Genomic DNA, 661 nt, shown 5'->3' with positions numbered 1-661 from the left:
CTTCTTGTATAAAGCACGGTATAAATAAACTTTGACTTGACTTGATGCTCTCTGTTTTGAAAGTCTGTTAAGATTTTAAAAGTCCCACAAGAACACGTGCTTGCACCCTGACAAAATCACATTTACTTTGTTATCTGGTGTTTTCAAGGTCAAGATGAGAGAGATAATACATATCAGTTATTAAAGATTTACATGTTCCAGAGTGAATTTCAAAACACACAGCATTAACATATTATAGTTAATGACTAACCACTGTATGCTATATATATGTGCGTCTACCTCTTAATCCCAATAAGACAAAGGAAGCCTGTTAAGGATGAGAGCTGTTTCTCTGCTGGTGCTGCTGTGCTGCAGTTTTTTGGACGGACAGTCGGTCAGTGTGAAGGACATCACTCTGAGTCATTATGAAGGCAAAGACAACCAGATTCAGGCTGAGGATCCCAGAACTGAACGTCCAGCCACAACCTCCACCCAACAAAGCTGCCAGCCGGACATCCACTCTGTACTGAGAGAGATGAGCGCTATGCTGGCAGAGCTGAAAGTTGAGCAGAGACACACGACGACTGCAGTGAACAGCATGGAGAGCAGACTGAGAGCCAGTGAGAGTCAAGTGGAGGAACTGAGGAAGAAGAATGAGGAGCAGAGTCAGTTAAATCAGTGT

This window comes from Colossoma macropomum, unplaced genomic scaffold (genome assembly GCF_904425465.1).
Source record: "Colossoma macropomum unplaced genomic scaffold, Colossoma_macropomum, whole genome shotgun sequence".
Classification (NCBI taxonomy): domain Eukaryota; kingdom Metazoa; phylum Chordata; class Actinopteri; order Characiformes; family Serrasalmidae; genus Colossoma; species Colossoma macropomum.
This window is presented reverse-complemented; position numbering follows the sequence as displayed.